The sequence below is a fragment of the Triturus cristatus genome, chromosome 4_1 (assembly GCF_964204655.1).
Source record: "Triturus cristatus chromosome 4_1, aTriCri1.1, whole genome shotgun sequence".
Taxonomy (NCBI): domain Eukaryota; kingdom Metazoa; phylum Chordata; class Amphibia; order Caudata; family Salamandridae; genus Triturus; species Triturus cristatus.
The window spans coordinates 539,188,847-539,208,727 of NC_140585.1; the positions used below are offsets into that span (position 1 = coordinate 539,188,847).

The 19,881-nt window shown below is 44.2% G+C and overlaps 1 protein-coding gene across 37 annotated transcripts in view; it reads left to right on the forward strand.

Annotated features, from left to right (window-relative positions):
• Positions 1-1,801: 1,801 nt before the first annotated feature.
• The window catches only part of PPFIBP1 (PPFIB scaffold protein 1), a 1,024,139-nt gene continuing 1,006,059 nt past the window's right edge, over positions 1,802-19,881 (forward strand). For 11 of the 37 annotated variants that reach the window (XM_085652808.1, XM_085652812.1, XM_085652809.1 and 8 more), the window contains exon 1: positions 1,815-1,986. The gene's annotated coding sequence lies outside the window, so the exon portion shown is untranslated. Of the gene's footprint in view, positions 1,987-19,881 lie in introns of all 37 variants that reach the window. The other 26 variants (XM_085652841.1, XM_085652832.1, XM_085652836.1 and 23 more) reach the window with 5 other exon arrangements.

Below are 19,881 nucleotides of genomic sequence, written 5' to 3' on the forward strand. Positions count from 1 at the left end.
TAAAATTCTCTAAACCTATTTCTGTCACTAAGGTTTTTAATAACGCTGTCAGAACTCAAGATCACAGAATTTGGAATTTGAATAGAATTGCTGTTTATAAAGGCCCTGTTGTCATTGACTGTGTTTCAGATACTGACAATTCACAAAATTCATCTTCTGTTTCTTCACGCTCGTCCTCGAGGTTAGTTAAGAGGCCGAGTTATTTAAAGGACTATGTATCATAACATGTTATTAGTTTCCGATGCTTTGCATAATTCTTTTTGCCTCCTCCTCCATCTCTCCTAGCATTTCCCACTTTTCCTCCCTCCCCTCCTCTGGTGCTTTTCTTTGGTAAAAGGGGAAAGGTGCGTGGCATCCTGCCTCCTTCTCATTCTTTGTTCCAATACCATGGTTACTGGACATTCTACTCAGCTGTTGGTTTCTTTAGCATTGGAATGTACTGTTTTGAATTTCAGAAACTGAGATTCCTGTCAGGCTGAGCTCCTGGATGAGATCCTTCTTGCCTAAGAATAAATCTTGGTTTTCAACCTCAAGAATACCTGCCTTGCGTGATCCTTTACCTTCATTCAAGAATCTTACAGTTACCAACCCATGGTAGGCTTACTTGAAAGTCTTCTATTGAAGTCCCCACTATAACCTGCCCGGGAGACATGGGTGAAGTGAAGATTTGTCCTTGTTGCCAATATTTTTGCAGAAGACTTTTTCTTTAATAAATGTACAAGTTAGCTGGTTTCAAGCTCACCCCCCCCCCTCCCCGTGACTCCACCCTTTTCTTCTGCCACACCTTGACCCCTAATTTATAGATTCCTGGAATACATTTTTTTCCAAATTCCAGCACTGTTCTTATGTAGAACAAGGAGGCTCATTGAAACAAAATACTTGACTAGTAACACACAATTTGGTCAAGCAGGGAGGCCGGGATTAATACTTAGTTTTATGATTACATATTGCACAAAATCAACCGCAAGGTGGAATTCTATTTTTCTACACTTTTTTTTAACATCAAAGATCACTACTTTGTGTTTATTTTAATTCTTTGTGTATGAGGTTAAAGCATGGACGGCAGCCAAAAGCCACAAGAATGCTCTCTGTTCGTTTTGGGTTCGGAGCTCGAGCTGAGCCAGTCATTTGTCCGGCTCAAGTTTTCCCACCGCTAGAAGCGAACAGCCTCCTCTGCTCCCAACCAAACATAGTTGGTTATCTACGTGCTCGCAACGTGTCTCCCACACAGCGGGTCTCCAGGCGCAGTGTCCTGCAAAGTGATAATGGACGGTTGGTTACCCTAGAGCACACATGCCGCTGTTCACAATGCGGGTAACAGTCACAGTACAGCCCCAACACAGGATCCGATAATGTTGTCCATTTCAGACATGAAGCACTTTTTGGAACCCTCAGTGCTTGGCTTCTTGCGTCTCCAAATGCCCGTATCGCTATCACAGCTTTAGAGAGGAGATTGTTGAAACGCCCATCGCATGTGAAGACCAGTGTACTGCCTGAACCTTCTCCTCTGTCTCTTCTTCTCCGGTTAGCCCTGCTACGCCTGTCTTCCTTTGCCACATTAGCATCCGCGTCTACCTCTTGCCATCTGCAGGTTTGGCTTCTTACATTCTCAGATTTCCCCTGCCACTCCTCCCATGTCTGTCCCCTTTCTCTTTCTCCTCCAGTCTCTTTCCTTCTTTCTGTCCCTGCCCCGTCGTCGCTCCTCCTTCCCCTCAGCCTATCCTCATTCCCGCTCTCCAGCTGTTTTAGTTTCTCTCCTCCCTTTCGCTCTCATTGGACGAGTCTGTTGTCCGTCATAATTCCCCTTTCCAGCCCTCCTCCGTCACTTCCCTCGTCTGTCGCGATCCCCCGTGTCCGTCTCCTTCCATCCCCTGCCTGTTTTTTTCCCCTTTTTGTGTCTGTTCGCCCCAGCGCCCCCTTCCCTTCACCTTTGCCTGCCCCCCACCAGGTGCCGGTTTAACCGCCCGTGATTCTCAGCTGAGAACGGTAAGTCAAGGAGAGCTTTACACGCTTCCATGGAACTGTTGACTTACTCCTTGTAAAGTCTGATTCGAAACTTGCTAACTTGCATTGAAGTTATGATACCCGGTGCTCGCTGCTAGGGATTGGTTTCTAAAGTAAATACCACCCCCTTGTATGATTTAGATTGAATAATTAATTATGGGAAGGCTAGACTCGCAGTTGTCATACTTAGATTCAGTTTGGGCTAGCACGATACTTTTGTTAGGCGGTTTGTTTGGGAGAAAAAAATTGTACAGTAAGATGTCTGAGATTGTTAATGCAGCTTGTGACGAGCTTTCAGATCACAGGCTCTAATCCTACATGTCTGAAAACCCTTTTATGTTTGTAAATAGAATAAATCAGTGTCAAGCATTTGGGTAATAACATCCGTTCCGTTGTATCGAAACTTCGGATCTGGAGCGGTTATCCAGTTATTTATTTATAAGCGGAGATACACGCTTTGAGCTAGGTATTCCGAATATGCATAGTGAGTCTGATGTATGTATTGTAGGAGGGCAGCGAAAGTCGTGCAAGGTCTTACATTTCTGATATTGTAATTTTAAGAACCTTAATTGCACATGACCACTGTCAACTGTACCGTGGCTGGGTGCAAAGGAATTACAAATAAAAACTACAGCAGACATGGAAAATAGTCTACGTGGGACAAATAAGAGTTGAGACCTGGACCTAGAAGCTGAATCTGATTGCGTAGGTTGCGGTTTGTCGACGGCGAAGATAAGCACAAACGCGCTAGTTCTGTTGAATTGAAATGTTGTTGTGTTTAATGTTTAGCGTTTATTCAATAAGCTCACTGAAGACCGGTCATCGGTAGCGAGCGTATGAGAGAACGCTTTGTACATTTATGAACCGAAAGGGGAGAAATACGCAAGCATGTGTAAACCTGCTGTGCGCATTAATCATTCAAAGTGCTGCTAATCTGAAAATCCAATATTTTTAAGTGACTGATCGTTCGTCCCGTATAACCATCCGGCTAATAAACCTTCTGGCAGTATTTAATGGTGCATCTATCATATTCTTACCTTGAGAAGTGGTGTACTCCTTTTGTGTGTATATTTGGTTCTTCACTGATCGTACCAAAATGCTCCCCTGTCTGGAGTAATTTTGAAACGTTCACCGTGGTCGTCTTGGACTTCTTTACTTTATTCTCTTGGTTTGTAGTTTAAGGACATAGTACACCATTACCTGCTTTGTAATCATTGTCTAACAGTGATCTGGGGTGTTGCTTCTCCACTTGACAAAATTGACTGTGAGTTGGGGTGCTACTATGAATACTTGTAGTCACGTTTATTATGCAAACCTTTTGGGTTTAGGATTGACATACTTGATGCCAATCTCCATTGCTTAGAGTCCTGGTCTTCCTCTTCTCATCCCTCTCTTCCCTTTGGATTGTCACTAGCAGGAGTTGGAAAAAATTTGGAAACAACATGGAACAGTGATGAGGTGAAGCCTGTTTTACTTGCTGAGGTTCATCTGGAAGTAACACTGATTGGTGGTTTTGGTTTTATTGTGTAAAACTTTTCCTTGGGTAGGTGAATATCTGTCTGGTGCAGGCGCTGGAGTTCATGTTGTAGGAGTGTGATTAGGAAGAATGACTAGGAGGAAATGGAGCCCACCTTGGAGGTAGGCCTCGTTGTGGCTGTTAACTGCACTTGGTCTCTATTTGTCCTTTGAATTTCTGTAAATGTAAAAATATGGTGTTAAAAATATATTGGCTTTGGTGATCCAGCCAAGTTCTCACATTTGGCTGTCACTAAAGGAGGGCAAGGCACAGAAAGCTTGATTCTAGCTCGTATCAGATGCTTAGCTCTGGCTCAGTTCAGAATCCTATTGGAACCTCAAGTCCAAAACTAGCCGAACTTTCACAGGAGGTGGTGTGGCTACAGCTGTGAAGTATGTAACATGGAGAACCAAGTCAATATCCCGGCCTGTGTTCAGCATCATGTGAATCACCGCATCTCCCCCCTGTGCTGAGGGGGGGGGGGGGGGGGTGGAAGTGCAGCGCTCTTATGTCCTTAGGCAAGGTTGCTCAATGTATATTCTCCCAAACTTGAAACAGCAAGCCAAAACAATTATACCTCCGTATATTTGTGACGCACCTCCCCCACAACAGTCACCCAAAAGAGTCCCGGATTATGAGCCTTTTTGTTCAAACGTGTTTCGTCCAACTGGTGTGGACTTCATCAGGGCTTCGCGAGTCAATCTAAATCATATAAAGTAGTAGGTCTTTAGAGAATAGTAGATCCTGTAATCGTCCTATGTGGAAAACTGTTCCCTCCTGAATCCAGGGACAGTTGAGAATAGAAGGCTCCTGTGCCGTATTAATGCGAGGGCAAGACTGTCAGTGTCCTCCTTCATAATGACATCATTATCTTTCCCTCGCATTAATACGGCACAGGAGCCTTATATTCTCGACTGTCCCTGATTTCAGGAGGGAACAGTTTTCTACATAGGACAATTACAGGGACCTGCTATTCTCTACAGACCTACTACTTTATATTATTTAGATTGACTTGCGAAGCCCTGATGAAGTCCACACCAGCGAAACACGTTTGCAGTTTGGCTGTCATTTTACTGAATTCGAAGAATAAAGAAAGTGTTTATATAAAATCGACAGTGGATGGACATAATCATTGTTGGTGCTGGTGGTGCATTCCACATTTGTGTGACTATCCTCTATGTTTATTGACCAAAAATAAAATGTGTATTCTTCCTGTCACCAAAGTTGTAATCTCATCATTCAAGAATTAAGGACATAGCATTAATAGTTGATGCCTGAAAGCAATACCTATCTAGTAGCTGATTCAAGCAGTGTGAAATTGTAAAATCTGGTATCAAACCCTGCTTCCCTGTTTGACCAAATTGTATGATCTTAGGCAAATACTTTATTTCAAAGAACCTCCTTTTTGTTCATTATCATATATGAGAGTGCCTTCAAGTACCCGAGCTAAATATGCTATACAAAAATCTCTCATGTTTAATTTAATAGCCTGTAATGTTGCTCATTCTATAATAAGAATTTAGGCCAGGGCTTTAAGTGGGCTAGGTCCTGCCGGTGCTAAGTACCGGCAGTTCTATAAAGCAGGTGTTGAGACTGGTCCCTATCGGGCTTTCCATTTTTGCCATCACCTTCTGGTGGAATTTTTTTTTATCTCTGCAGCAATACCACCCTTCATTGCCTTTGGGGTAACTTTGAAGAGACTTGTTAAAGTTCTTCAGTCTCACCATTTCAGAACTGAAGAATTGTCATACTATATTCAACGAAGTAATAGTTGCTTATGCAACTAACAACCATTGACAAAGGCAATAGTTTTGTTGGAGGTGTAATATTACTTGTTGTATTATGTATCTGGATGTAATGACAGAAGCAGCAAAATACAAGTCGGGTGGCACACTATGCTAAGCACAGATTTCGCTTATGTTTTTAAAGCCACACCCTTAATTACATTGGCCACACCCCTTTGAGAGCCCCACCCCCAGTTTTTTCATCCCACTTAAAGCCCTGATTTAGGCCACATACAAGGGACTCTTCACAACTGTCTTACCTCTTAAGTTCACAACTAGCATTGTCATGAGGTTGTAGGCAGGAATGTTTCCCTACTGATGTTTAAAACCAACTTCTCAGTTTTAATAGATACTTCTCAGATAATCCGATTTTACTTAAGTGAAACACTTCCTTGTGTTAAAGAAATACAGTTTCTTGAACTTTGAAGACCCCCTATCATATTTTAACTTGATATTTGTTGCATGATTTACACACCAAATATTTTCAAGCCTTGTGCACGGGGTCTTGGAGACAGAGCGACCTATGGCTCAGCTCTGGTTTGGCTTTACCATGTTAATTTGTAGGCTCGCCCACCACTAGCTCTCACCAAGCAACCTGCAAGGTGGCCACAGAACCCAGATCAGAGAAACTTGGAAATTAGACATCCCCCAGAAACAAAACCTAGATTTAGAATGAATTTGTTGACGCACAGGTAAGCCTGGATCATGTTACAGTGCTGGATGCTTGAGAGACCGGGTTTAGGAAATGTGCCTTTTCTGCGTGGTCACCCCAGATTTTTTGCCTCATGCTGGACCCTATGTTTTTACTGGCTTTAGGATTTTGGGCACATTACCCCTGCTAATCTGAAGTAAAGTGCATGTGCTCCCCATAAGATATAGTTTAGAAAGTGCACCCAGTGTCTGGAAGTTAAATGCCACTAGCTGACTGCAGAGCCTATTGTGCCATCCACTACAGTGACAAGGTGTTGGAAATTGGATTTTTGGTAGGCTAGGGTGAGGGCCAAAGCCAGGCAAAAACCACCACTCTAGTCAGGATAAGGGAGTTACACTTCTAAAATAACCCCATCTCACCCTCTTGGTAGCTTGGCACGAGCAGCCAGGCTTATCTTAGAGGCAGTGTGTAAAGCATTTTCACATAACCAACAGTAATACAGTGTACGCACTAGTAAAGGACACCACACCAGTTAAAAAAAATATCCAATATTTTTATATGATTAAGATGACCAAAAACGATAGCAATCCACACTACTATACTTAAAAGTTCACAGTTCCAAAAATACGCGGATTAAAAAGGGTTACTTGTGGAGATAGCTTCGTCCGGGCTACCACGGCGTCGTGAACAACAAAATCCAACAGTTCTGGCTGGTTGCAGGGTCGCGGGCCAGCTATGGTGTTGGGAAGACCCGCAAAACTGTACCTGTTAGAAATGAAGGGCGTCGAGGCTCTTGAAGTAACTCGCGTTGTGGGTCGAGCTCCTCTCTGGTGGAATCAGGAGCGCTGGTGCCGACAGGCGTCGGGTGCAGCGGTGTGGCTCACGGTGCCCCCAGGTCGCGGTGCGAGCAGTGGCGGCGTCAGATGATGTCGTTGGTGAGACCAGGGTCGCGGTGCGAGATCAAGGCGGTGCTCGTCACGGTGCAAGCAGTGGTGTCATCGTTGCTGGAGCGCTGTCGTCAGCTGACGAACTAGAGTCAATGGCGTCGGTAGGCCAAGGCTGCGGTGTGGAATGAGGGCAGTGTATCGTGTGACTCACGAGTGGGGCCCTCGAACCCCGGTGCAAGCAGCAGTGTCTATTTCTGCGGGAAGGGGGGCGTCAGGCCAGCCAGAGCGTCCTCGTGAAGCAAGGCGGTGCGGAGTGCGGTGCCCACAGGTCACGGTGCGAGCAGCGGGTCGGTGGCGGCGTCAACAGGTGTCGCCATTGCGGCGGTGCCCTCTGCGGTGCCAAAGCTTCGGCGTGAAGAGAGGTAGTGCGGTGCCCACAGGTCGCGGTGTGAGCAGCGGCTTGGTGGAGGCGTCAACAGGTGTCGTCTGTGAGACCAGGGCCGCGGTGCCCTCTGCGGTGCCAAAGCTTCAGCATGAAGAGTGGCAGTGCGAAGTGCAGTGCCCACAGGTTGCGGTGCGAGCAGCGGCTCGGTGGCGGCGTCAACAGGCGTCGTCTGTGAGACCAGGGTTGTGGTGCGGCGGTGCCTTCAGGACACGGAGTAGGCAGTGGCGTCATAGACGTCGTCGAGTTGGTGTTCTTCGGGTTGCAGCACAAAACACACAGTCCCCAGTGCTGCGGGTCGAAGAACTTGAAGTCTTTGCTGTTCCTGAGACTTCGTGAACAGAGGGCAAGCGCTACCTCAAGCCCTTGGAGAGACTCACAAATTAGGTTGCAGAAAGTCCCGTCCAGGCCTTTCACTGCCCCAGACAGAAGCAGCCACTGCAGGTCAGCCCAGCAAAGCACCCAGGAAAGCAGTCATTCCTTTTTGCAGCTTCTCCGGCTCTTCTTCTTGGCAGTCTTCTTGATCCAGATGAGTTCTAAAGTTCAGGGATCTGGGACCCAGTATTTATGTCCAAAAATCCTTTGATCTTTCAGGCAGAGGGTGTCTGGGCCCGGCCAGAACCAGTTAGGCCTTCTCTGGTGTGAATTCCTGGCAGGAGGTGGAGACGACATTTGTCAGAGGCAGACCAGGCCCTTTGAGGTGCAAGGAACTCTCCTCCCTCTTACCCCATCGTAGCCCAGGTCTATTCAGCCCTTTCCTGACCTACCTAGGCTATCAGGAGCCCTCCGGCACCCCAGCCTTCTGTCATCCAAAACTCAGACAGGCAATCCACTTTCCAGCAGAGGCACATGGGATGACTGAGCAAGAAAATACCCACTTTCTAAAAGTGGTATCTTCAAACGCAGAATGTAAAAATCACCTTCACTAAAAGATGCATCTTTAGATTGAGTTCAGGCATACTAAATTTTATTTTCTTACCGAATTCCCTGGGCCAGTTATGTTTATAAGATGTTATGAATAAACCTCCCATTTTGTCCTATGGGGAAGAGGTAGCCTTTCAATAGTGGAAAACGAAATTGGCTGTAATTCACTACCTTACACATACACTACACCCTGCCCACAGGGGTACCTTGGGCCTACCTTAGGGGTGCCTGACATGTAAAAACAAGCATTGGCATAGCCAATAGGTCTCGCCTTTGGGACCTTCTAAGTGTTTAGCTATGCAACAGTTGCATAACTAAATACTTATAAGGTACCAAAAGTGAGACCTATTGGCTATGCAAAGCGGCCGTGCGGCCGCGAAAGTGATCGCGATCACGATCAAACATCAAAGCGGCCACGAAAGTGAAAGTAATTGTGGTAAAGCGCGGCGCCCGCGCCCGCGCACTTGCACTTGCACTGTAGCTCTAGGCTGGCTTGGTAGCACTTTTTGGAGCCCTCTCAATAATTCTCGCCAGACCAGCGCATGCGCTGGGTTAGGCGAGACCTAAAAAAGGGAAGGTTGGGGACTGGCAATTGTGTGCACTGGCCAGGTCGACATGGCAGTTACAAACTGCGCGCAGACTCTGCAATGGCAGGTCTGAGGTACCTTTTCAGGGCTACTCACGTAGGTGGCATAATCAGTGCTGCAGGCCCACGATTAGCATTTGATTCACAGGCCCTGGCACACTCGGTGCACTTTACTAGGGACTAACAAGTAAATCAAATATCCAATCATGGAAACACCAATCCATAGCACAATTTACACAGAGCACCTGCACTTTACCACTGATCACTAGCGCGAAAATTGTGCAGAAACGTTAAGCCAGCAAAAACAGAGTCAAAACCGAGAGGTCAGAAAGCAAAAAGTCAGGGGAAACACGCCAAAAGATGCCAAGTCTAACACAAGGCAAGCACAACTTAAGGCTTACCCTGTGTAGCCCTACTGCTGCAGTGTAAACACTGCAGTGCAACCTGTTGAATCCTTTTTGAAAAGAGAAAACATTCCTTTTGAATATTACTAAGACCCCCCCCCTCCCTCTATTTACACCTTTTAGCCCATAAAGTAGGGTGCAGTGGGACATAGAGAAAAATAATATTTCCATGTTCCTTTAGTGACCAGGCCTAAAAAGCAGTTTTCACTGTGACAGGCCTAGCTGGCATATGTAGAAAATCAGAGTACAGATCATGGGTGTGGAATTCCTATAGCTCGACTCCCAGGACATTTTGTTTGGGGTAAAGGACTACACATTTTTATGTTTATTTTGTCCTTGTGACCAGTAGGCCCAACCCTTGGCAGCGCAAACCCCTTGGCAGGCAGTTTATAGTACCACATTATGGATCAGGGAGGGCATTGTCTTCATTTAATCCGTTGACCGCGGCGTAAAATCCGCCGCGGTGCGGGTGATTGATTGCATGGGCCGGGCCGTGTGGCACACGGACGTGTGCAGCACTACGGAGGTAGTGCTCGCGACGGCCGTTGGCCGACTGCCGCATGGAAAGGGTTAAGGTAATATTTGTGTCCATATGTTAATGTTGTTTGAACTTGTGTTTATGGTTCATTAATGCAAATCCTTTATTAGGGTGAGTGCTCAAGGAAATGCAGTAAGATCGGACTGCACGGCCGACCGAGGTTCCAGTATAATAATGTGTACATACGTTCGCAAAGTTTAGAGGCTACTTATAATGCTCCCAGAATGCACTCGGATTACATGCAAATATTCGCAGAAGTTGGAAAACAAGATTGATGAGTCTTTGCTTTCAAAATAAAATGTTCACAAACAAAAAAACCCAAAACAAAACGTTTTGCAAACCTACTGTGAAATTCTAGGTACCATTTTTTTCGAAGCATTATCTAGTAAAATGTGTTGATGCATGCTACTATTCCCCAAAAATATTCAATAGGGAAAATCAGTCCAACCAGTTTCAACAAGATTATGAAAACATGAAAATAAGCAATCATTGGCAAAGCGAATAGGTCTGACATTGGTGGTCAGCCTTTTGTTTTTTCAATGCATGTCTTGTTTTGACATGGTTTTTGTAAAACGGTGTTGTCGTGGGAGCTGCCAGGCCCTCACCATAATAAACCAAAGAACAGTAATATTTTTTAGTCTCAAAAAGCACACCTTGTTACAGTAGTCACTTGCACTGAACAAAACAGCTTTGTGTGTCGATGTGTTTTTTGTGAAAGAGCAGAATTCTGTCGCTCACGATAAAACTAGCCTATAGATTGAGAGAATTTAAATAAAAACAAAAAGTCTTGGTTAACTCAAGACCTAATTAGGGACCCAATTCTTTAATGAGTAACAAATCTCCAATGGTTTATGTCTTTGCATTAGTGCAGATTTACGGATTTCATGAATTCATAGTCATTTATAAGAGGTAGACCAGGAAATTGTACTCCTTTTAATAATATTTGTGAACTGTATTTTAGCACGAGCAAATATGCATGTGTAGATTTGCTTATGGGAAAATCTGTTGAACTTTTACCATTTCACTTTCCCTCCAACCACTTTTTTCCCAACCCTGGAAGAAGTTTTAATTCTGACCTTGTCAGGTGTAATTTTCCAGCCTTTCTCAGTATTAGAAAATATTGTAGAAGAGCTAGTGAAGAGCGCTAAAACATGCAAGTTAGTAGGTTTGCACAGACTCAAAAGCGCATTCCAACCCTGGAACTATTAATTGCTTAACGCTACCTACAGCCCCAGTATGTAGATCTGTGGTAAGGTGAAAAAACTAAGGAATTGCTAGAATTCAATCCCTACTTTAGTATGAGCCCTGGCATAATTATAGAGGCTATTATTGGAGCTCTTATGTAAACACTGCTGCCATAATTTGTAGCTGCACTATGGGGCACCAAAGGGCAAGTGGATTTTTTTACAGGACAAATGCATTTATGAAGCAACCTGTCCCGTGGGCAAGTAGATATTTTATTAAATTCCACACACTTGCCATTTTAAAATACAATTTCTGTATCTTGGAAATCGGACCAGCTAGTAAAACAACCAACAAGTTCAATAGTGAAGCCAGATTATTCCTCTTTCATCAGTTTCTTCATCCTGTCTAGTACAGTACCTGCTGGTGAGCTATCCATACTGTCATGCTAGAGCCTCCTAACAGCGCATGTCCGTGCATAAAATTTTAGAAATTGCCCCACTGCTATTGGGTCGGTGTTTCTTAGGGTGTCAAAGGTATGTAGAATGCCTCGATCGTACAGCTCATTAAATGTTTGTGTGTCTACTCTCTCCCAAGCCACTCACTCCGGGGTCAGTGGCAGCATTTTTATTAGTTTGGGCAGGCACCATAGCGAGAGCTCTGGCACGCATGCTAAGTTGCATGGGTTTCCTGTGCTATTCTGTTTCACCAGAAAGTTTGGGTTTAACTAATGCAATCTTGTATGTGCTGTTCCCACTGCACTTCTGTCACATCTGTGTCCTTTGCAGCAAAGTGGTGTCTCAGTAGGCATAAGGGGATGGTGCTGAATAAATAAATAAATCTTGGCCGTTTTACTGTTTTAGTGATGGCTGTTCTGCTCATCATAGTCTGTTTTTTCTAAAAACAGGATGTCCTCTGTTCTGAGTGTCCTCAGTGTTTTACCCTCCATCTGATCAGTGTGTGCTTGATAGACTTGTACCCCCCCCCCCCCCCAAATATTTAAAGAGCACCAGATTATATCCCAGCTGCAGGTCTGGTAGTTCCTGTCAGCAAGATGCTACATTTGTTGGGGGTGTGAGAGAAGCATGACTTGTCCCTGTTAACTTTTAGTTCTAACATCCTACCGAAGTGTTCCACTTGTCAGTGTCTACTGCACTCTGGTTTTTGCATCACCCAAGTAGAGTAGGACATGCCATGCATAGAGTAACGCACCTTTATCCCCCTTGGCATTCACCCTTAAGTAATTTCAATCAAGTGAGTCAAATACCTTCTCTGTGATAATTGATGCCACAGCTGGTAGTTGTGCTTTGTCTGAGCACTACCTTATGACACAGAAGGGTGTCCTCATATCAAGAGGTTATACTGCTCTAAGAGATAAAGTTTGCTTGTTTCCAGTTTATTAAGCTGGGTACCACTGGTGCAAGCCTGTTTACTTGTATTTTGTCTTGGACTTCACAGTCTGGGTTCCTCATAGATAGAGTACAGTATGAGTACTCCTCAGTCAGACACCGTCCCTGTTTAGACAGCAGTAGAGTTATAGCTTCAGCCCAAGTGACAGACGACTCAACCCCTATCATTACTTGGCCGCCAGCTACATTGCTAACAATTTGGTAGCTGCAGTGCACTGTATGTGTGATAAAAACCTATCGGAGAACCATCACTGCCTGCAGTCAGGTTGCTGATGGTGTTGGTAATCTTCTCTGTTGCCAAGGAGTATTCAGTGACACACTGATGTTCAGTCTCAGTCCTATTCCTTCAATGTCGCTAGAGGTTCTATAAAATTCACTGTAATATGCCATCATTACTTCATTTATATGTTGCTGTGAATTGCCAAATAAGCTGTCTGCTGTCCTACAGGTCGGTATGGGGCATGTGCGTTTTCTGTACATAATCCACACCAGGAGACTGCCGGCTGTTGAGCTTTATATTGCCTGCAGCAGAACACCCTTGGTCTATCTAAACTGCTTTGTACTCTGTTCACCTGCAGGTTTGAAATTACCCCAATTTCTAGGTTGCTTCTGCGTGTTTCTCGCTTGGTGACTGTGATTATCCCTGTAGGTGTTTTGTAAATATTCTCAGCAGATATGCCTTAAAGGCATCCCACTTTCCTAACCCATTGTCTGTCGAGCCCTCCTTTTCAGTGAATTACTGTCTTATATTGCTTCAATATGCTGTGTCCTTCAAAGCCTCGGGCTGCAATCGCCATGTTGGAATCTTTGGGGTTTGACTGCCCCTGATTACATTTGTCGGGACTGGGCTATGTTCTGAGACACTATGCCAGAGGTGCTCTGAATATGCTGTATATGCATGCATATGATCCGTGTGTTAGATCGGGTTCAGTCAGGAGTGTAGACCACTTGTTTGGGTGTAGCATGTGTGTTCTGATTCTGCCGGGTGCTAAATGCACCAAGCGTCCTACAGTTTCCTGTCTTGGATCCCTCTAACGAAGCCCTCTGTGAGATGTATTACCCCTTGCAGTGGCAGCCTTTACCTGTCCTGCATGACACCTCTAACGCAATCTCCAGCCCATATCGTGGGTGTGGACCAGCAATAGTGAAATGTACCCCCAACTGCCCCGTAGTTCAGTCGTAGATGTGTGCTATTGCTATCGGTTACATTCACTAGCTTTGCACTATTTCATGTGTGCCTTCTGGGTTGATAACACGATGGTGTGTCACAAATGTCACCCCGTTTGATCCATAGAAGTTTATGCTTGAATGGGAAGAATGTGGTTTGGAGCAGTATCACTTGAGTAGTCTGGCCCTCTCAGCTTTTGGAAGATGTGTTTCTTGCAGTCATGCCGAATCCATCTAGCGTGAGAGGTATGAAAGCTTCCTGTATCTTATTTGTGACCCAGGTCCCTTACATTCCGTGAGACCGTGAGAGGTATGAAAGCTTCCTGTATCTTATTTGTGACCCAGGTCCCTTGCATTCCGTGAGACCAATCTGTATGTGGTCAACTGCAGAATGTATTCACTCCGTGTTATGCATCTGCAATATACCCATTGGGATCCACCCCCTCACCAACAGCCCCTCCCCACAAAGGTAAGTATATATGCTCTGTGATCATGATGCTGTAGTTTTCTGGTGTTCTGATGTAGTATCTTACCTATAATAAAACAAAGCAAAACATTTTCTATCCCTGGCTTGGTCTTAAACTACCCTAGCCCAGCCCTTACAAAGATCAGTAGACTATTTTGTATGTGGTGGGATCTCCAGCATGTATGTGGGAGAGAGTAAGAGAAAAGTGTAGTGTGGGGCTTTTTGCTCTGCTCCATCTTTGTTCTTTGATGAATGCATCTCCGGTGGCCACCTTCAGTTTCTGGCTGATAATTGCCAGTCTCTTTTCCTTTGAAGGCTTACTTTTGAGGGGGAGTGGGTGGTACAAGTAGGGTCTTGGTACTTGTAGTCGAGTAATTTCGCCTCCACTTGGTGTTGCCGCACCAAGCAACGCTGTCAATTGCACTGATGCCTTATGCGACCACTCAGTCAAGAAGAGCTTTGATAGGGTGCAATTTGGAATGGCAAGCCATGCTTTTAGGTGTAGCTACATGTTTGATCATTATTCAGGTTTTCCCCCCCTTCCTGTAGCATCCTTTCGGTTGCTTAGCTCTGTATTCTAGGAAGTGAACTCACTGTCAGTAATCTGTTCCCTGATATTTCGTACTGCTTGGTTTATGTTCTGTTAGCCCTTCTTCCTCTGCAACTGTTCTGGATATCTTATGTTGGTCTGAGGAGGTCGAGGTCTATCCCCAATGCATCAATTGTCGGTTTTAATATTTCCATCATTATCATCAAGAGAGGCAGGTGCTCTGGCCCTCTGCTTTGATCTGTTGTAGTCTTCCGCCTTACAGTCCAGTTGTTGCCCCCTGCTTAGTTTTCTGGGCATGGGAGAATGCCAGTGCACCGTTCTCCGTCCTGAGTGCACCACAATATATCACTTGTATCACTCTGCCACATCAGTGCCACAGATAAAGAGGTACAATTGTCGTCATGGGGTACCAGTTTACCAGGGAGAAGAAGGGTTTGGCTGGCACTGTAGCTCACAGTGCTTTAGGCATTTTAATGTCTATATTTTCGCACAGGGGCCATTGTAGATGCAAAGAGGTGGGGTCGAGGGAGCATAGCAGCGGGGGGGGGGGGGAGATGAGGGGTATGGAGTTTAGTACAATTTCATCTCCCATTCTCTCACCACTGGCAGGGAAACACTAGGATTTTCCATGCAAGCCTCGCTTGTGCCCGTCATTGAAAACTGTCCAGTGAACATCCTCGACCACCAGTCTGCATTTGCTTTAATTATAATTGCAGGCAAATCATCAGTGCCCTCTGACCATGTCAAGTTTAAATGTAATATTATCTTTTTATAATGCATCTACCTTTTAGGAAGGAGAATTCCTGATCTTGTTAACATTTTGGCCATAATAAAATTAAATGTCTTGCCTCCCTCTTCTATCCATGTTAAAGGATCAAATCGTAGCCTGTCCCTCACTATAGTACTTGGCAAATCATTTCTGCCCTAGTAATGATCGAATTCTTTGCTTTTGTAAACCTATTTGTTAATAACATGAGAGCATTATCTTGAGAGGAGAGCATTCAGGACTTTGCTCAGCTTCTGTATTTCTATAAAGTTTTTGTTTCACATTTCTTCTTTCTTGAGCATTTTTTTTTATTATTGAAAACCATATGTAATGCAATACAAAAAATCCAGCTGTACGTCATATAAATTTCATCAAAAATAATTGCACACATAATAATAGCGTATATTTATCAATGCTTGGTAGATCCTAAACAGTCATAAAAACAAAAAGGAAAATAACCCACCTAGCATCTTTTAAAAGTATCTCCATTATTTATATCAAGATTGATCTAATAGCCAGAAAAGTACTATTTCTATACAGTATGTTCTCTCATACCCAATAGCGCAGACTTAGAAAAGAGAAAATGGATTAAGATAGTGACTTTAGGGAGCAAGATCAAAAAAACTTTTCCCAAATCTGGTGAAATTTCTTAAGTCCCCCTATTCGCAAAGCGTATTTTCGTTCTTTTTTTTTTACATGAGCCATTTTCCGAATCCATTCAATTTTAGAAGGAATTAAATCTGATCGCCATTTTTGAAGTAAAAGTGATCTGGCGACAGCCATACCAATATAAAGTATTTTAATCAGCTTCTGTGCTGCCTGCAAATCTGGATCATGGCCCCACAATATCAATCGGTCATTCCAGCTAATTGAACTTTCCTGAGCATTTGTTTTTCTTATTCCTGCCTTTTATTTTAATCTATTACTGCTTCAAACATATATATTTCCACAGAACTGCTGCAATCGTGGCTGATTGATTTTTTTTTTTATTCAGCACGCTAGTGTGTCTGTCTGTCCCCTAATCTCCAATAATTCACTTTCACCCATAACCCCACGTCCCCACCGCCCTTAAATGAAGTTTCCTAAAAATAAAATTAAAAAAAATATTACATTCATCTACTGTGAGACCATCCTCATTTTCCGCCGGATTCCAGTGTAATTACTGGTGCTAGTGCGGGCCTGAAATAAAAATACTATTCTGTATCCATTCATTTTTTCCTCCTCTTACCTGCCACATCTCTCCCGCATTAATTCTGCATTGTATTATCTTAGTTTTGAACATCTATTAGATGATAAAAATTCCAAATGTTTAATTTCTTTTTAATCCGTGGAGATCGTCTGAATAGTTCCTTCTTTATAAAGTGTTTTTCGAGTCTTTCGCAAAGATTAGGCCAGTGACACCCATACCTCGTGCTTTTCTCCTTCGTGCGGGCCTCTTATCTTCCATATTCAACTTTCTTTTTCTGGACAAAAAACGTTTATCTTGGCTTTTTCCTGAGCAAAGCTTAAGGCACCTCATCAAAATATTTAAACTTTCCCGATTTTTCTCCTATCACCAGTCAGTGTCTTTCTTGTGCAGGATGTACCCCCATGTTTGTAGAATAAAGCTAGACTTGCCCTTCTGTTCACTTTATGGGCACACCACGAATTCCCATCAGTTTGTATGTCTTCCGCGTTCTCCCCCAAAACTGCGTTTAACAGCAGCGTGTCCGGTAGGCATCCCGGTCTCATTCCTTTTGTTTCCCCAGAAACCTCTGGAACCTCTCTCTCCCTTAATAGTTTGATGTGAACATACATTTGTTTTTCTCCTTGACTTTCCTTCATCTCGGTGGCATTTTGGTGTCATCTTTGATCGGATATTTGAGACGTGGTTAAACATCCAGGATGCCAACCTAGGTCTAGTCCATCTTCAACATTTAATTAAAAACGTGTGACCTGGACAACGTGTTTTCTCTCTGTGCCTCACAAGTAAATAGACTTCACGTAAAGACTGTGCAATGCCCGGTCTACAACGTCCCCCATAATGGTCCCACCTCTCTGGAAGCAATCAAGTCTTATTCAGACCTCGCACATCATGCTGCTGTTGTACAGCACCTCTGGTTTCAAATGCCTACTCCATAATAGAAATACCTCTGTGAAGCTCTCCAGTATACCAGTCGGCTCTAGTGGGCTCTATCGCACCTGAGTTTGAAACCTGTGCTCTTTTTCTCAAAACGACCGTGTCCATACAAGTGGGGATCACCCTGGTTTTTCCACTCGAGACAATTTCGTAATGTTATAAATTGTGCTAAATGTATTGTGATCAGATGGGTTTTTTAATTGTTGCTTTTCGACCCCTTGTCTTCAACTATATCTAGCTAACCTTTGGCGCAGGGATGATGCCTATATACCAGTTGAGATCTTGTGAGCGTCTGGCCCCAAACTGTAAACAACTAGTGTTGCATGATTTTAGCCACATGTTTATCACTATCTGTTTTCTGAGTCACTCGCATGTTTAATTACTCTTAAAAACGTACAAATATGGTAAACTGCACGAAGGTGTTAAATTCAAAGTAATAGCATGTGTTCAAGCCATTTGACACTGGTAACACGCACAAGTGCTAAATGACCATCCTAGACCATCATGGTGCTGGAGTCTCCGTAATTGTTATTGGTTGAGCATTAGTTCATTTGCTCTTTCTTGAAGTTGGTAGCAGGCATTTGCGAACCTGAGATCCATGCAACTGGTCCTCGGAATGGCTGTTATGAAGCAAGCAGCAGACAGGATCTGGGCTGTGGAGCATAGGCTGTGTTCTCCAACCAGGTAGTCAGTTTTTGAGTCTGACACGAACAACCTGGCACAGGATATACTGTCTTTTATGTATGGTTTGCCTTTTTCATTTACTGTCGTCTTTCATTTGAAATCACACCAGCAAAAGCCACAATTCTCAGATTCAATAAGTAAATACTATTACAGAAATAGTGTAAAATAAAGGCCCTGTTTCTGATGTGGTCCGTCAGATTCTGCTGTGGAGGAAAAAGATCCGTTTAATTATGGCTCGTTTTAAGTATCTTTGATTGTTCAACAAGTGAGAACTGATTGTGCAATTGCACTGGACAGCTGCTAGAATGACATAGGGTAGGGGCATAATGCAAAACGACATGCTTTTTGCTGCTCATCCATTCATCTGTCTGCCGCCAAGCCTGAACGTGTGCTATTTTTTTGGTGGCATGTCAGTTTCTAGCAAATGCAGTTGTTTCCCCAGAAGATTTTTCTCTAACTTGCCCATATAGGAATTATGTTTTCTGTACTCCCACTCGATCATGATCTTTGGCAACATTTCGGACTGACCAGGACTAACTTTCCCCGTGCCAATTACGCATTTGTCTATTAGTTATCTAGTATTTGTAGATCCCGCAACAGACCTGAATTAAAGGAATTTATTAATTATTTGTCCTAGCATCAGCGAGTGAAATCGGACCCAGGATGGTGCTTGGCAGGAGTGAAGAAAGTCTGAAGATGGACGCTTTTTTTTTTTATATAACAATGTCTATTAAGTTTTTCTGATACAGTCTGGGTGTTTCGCCCTACATGTGCAATTAGACCTTAACATAAGTCAGGAGTACCATAGCATTTTGACATATGCAACACCTGCAGGTAGGTCAACATGAACATAGTGCAGACATCCCCAAATTTCAGTAAATGTAGAGACTTTAAGTTTACATGAAAACAGACCGTAGCATACTGTAGTGTGAGTCGGTTAGTCGTCCGTGCGTGTGGCAATCCATGTCAAGGGTCTAGCGATTGAAAGGGAGGTAGGTCTGTACCCCGAAACTGCACCCAGCGGGCCGATATTTTTCTATGCTTCTGAGGGCACCCCTGGGCCTGAAACACTGCTATCTCTGCCCCCATACAGCTGTCCATTTCTTTCCTCCATTTACCCATTGTCGGGGGGCTGGGGGGGGGGGGGTACGTCCCTTCTACAACTGGGCCCTGTCGCGTTCAGCAATCGAGAGGGCCAGGAATAGCAGGTGTTGTTTGTACCTATTGTTGACTATCCCCTCAGTGCTATGAAGAAGGAAAAGTTTCAGGTCAAACGGGAGATCCCACAATAATACTTCACCCAGACAGGACAATGCCTTTTGCCAAAATGGCTGCAGAGCCGTGCAGCACCAAACTGTGTGCAGGAATGTCCCTTCTTCCCTACCACACCGTAGGCACATAGGGGATTGGATAACTCCCATTTTCCAGAGTCTGGATCGCGTGTAATACACGCAGTGTAAATACTAAATTGTATGAGGCGGTAGCGTGTGGATACCGCTGCGCCCCGAAGGCTGGCTATGGGTTCGGCCCAGTCGTCATCTGGAAGATCATCCTCCCAGGCGCGCCTAGTCTTATGGAGTGTTGTTCCTGTATGCGTTGTCAATGTTTGGTATATCTGTCGTATTTTATATGGCTCCAGGTTTCCCATTAACAGCGGACCTCCGGAGGATGGAATTCGGGCAGGGTCTCTAGAGCTGATATCAAAGGCCTCAACGCGTGGCGTAATTGAAGGTATTTGTAGAATTGTGTCTTGTGTAGCTGAAATTCTTCTTTTAGCCTTTGAAAGGATTTCAATGTGGTA